The following is a 1,629-nucleotide window of genomic DNA, read 5'->3' as shown; positions in this document are numbered from 1 at the left end:
TTTTTTTTATTTAATGCTGATGTAAGTTAATAAATATTGATTCCTGTCAAGTATAAAAGCAAGGAATACTTTAATTAGAATTTCAGCTTTGGGTGCTGAGGATGAGGATGGTGAGTACTTCTTCCTTGAGATGTCTTAGGGAATGGAGGTCTCCATTTTTGGTTTACAAGACCAAAGTAATGTGGTATACTACTAGGACTATTTCTTCATGTATTTTTTTTTTCTAAGAGGCTAATTAATGGTATAAAGTTAAAAATTATGGAGATGTATAGAATGGCCAGTGGCAATGAAGGGGTTTTCAAAGGTTGACTTCCAATTCATATGAAGGTAAGGAGGTCAGCTATGAGTACTCAGAGTAGCCATTGGCTTAGTGGGTGAAATATTATGCTTCATTGTTCAGCTAGGTGGAGAGTGGGGATGAGAGCCAGAATGAGGATAGAGAACACAAGTACTAAAACTCCTCCTCGTTTGTTTGGAATTGATCGTAACATGGCATAGGTGAAGAGGAAGTATCATTCTGGTTTAATGTGTGGGGTAGTATTTGAGGGGTTGGCTAGGGTATAGTTGTCAGTATATCCTAGGAGGTCTGGGGAGAATAGGACTAGAGTGAATAATGTTAAAATTAAGACAACTACTCCTAGGAGATCTTTAATTGTATAATATGGGTGGAAGGGGATTTTGTTGGAGTCTGATGAAATTCCTGATGGGTTATTGGATCCTGTTTAATGGACGAATAGGAGGTGAATTATAGCAGGAGCTGCAATAATGAATGGGAGAATAAAATGGAAAGCAAAGAATTGGGTGAGGGTAGCTTTATCTACTGAGAATCCATCTCAGATTCATTCGACTAGCGTTGTCCCTACACAGGGAATTGCTGATAGTTGGTTTGTAATTACAGTAGCCCCTCAAAGTGATATTTGTCCTCAGGGAAGAACATAGCCCATGAAGACTGTGCCTATAACTGTGAATAGTATAATAATGCCAATGTTTCAGTTTTCTATGAAAGTAAAGGATCTGTAGTATAGTCTGTAGCCAATATTAATGAATAGGGAAATAAAAATTATAGATTCTCCATTGGCGTGAAGATAGCGAATGTTTCAGCCATAGTTTACATCTCGGCAGATAAGGGTTATGGAAGAGAATGCGGTAGTTGTCTTTGATGTGTAGTGTATAGCTAGGAACAGTCCTATGATGATTTGGATAATAAGGCATAGTCCGAATAGGAACCAAATTTTCATCATGACTAAATGTTTGATGGTGCAGGGAGGTCAATGAATGAGTGATTAATAATTTTTGCAAGTGGGTGATGTTTTCGACTGTTGGTCATTAGGTTCATATAGTTGAATTACAGTGGTGATTTTTCCTGTCATTAGTCATGGCATGATTGCGTGTGAGGATAATGATGTACATAGTATTTTTGTTAAGTATACTTTTTGTTTTGGGTTTTGTGTGGTTTTCTTTAAAATCTTCTATTTTTGACAGGTTAGGTTTAATTGTTACTGGTGGGGTTGGTTGTGGAACTGTGTTAAGTTTTGGGGGATCTTTTATAGGGCTAACAGTGTTTTTAGTTTATTTAGGGGGAATATTAGTGGGTTTTGGTTATAGTATGGTTATGGCTACTGAGGAATA

The sequence above is a fragment of the Otolemur garnettii genome, unplaced genomic scaffold (assembly GCF_000181295.1).
Source record: "Otolemur garnettii isolate 467f Iridium unplaced genomic scaffold, OtoGar3 scaffold00231, whole genome shotgun sequence".
Lineage (NCBI taxonomy): Eukaryota > Metazoa > Chordata > Mammalia > Primates > Galagidae > Otolemur > Otolemur garnettii.
The sequence above is the reverse complement of the archived record's forward strand: the minus strand, read 5'-3'. Positions refer to the sequence as shown.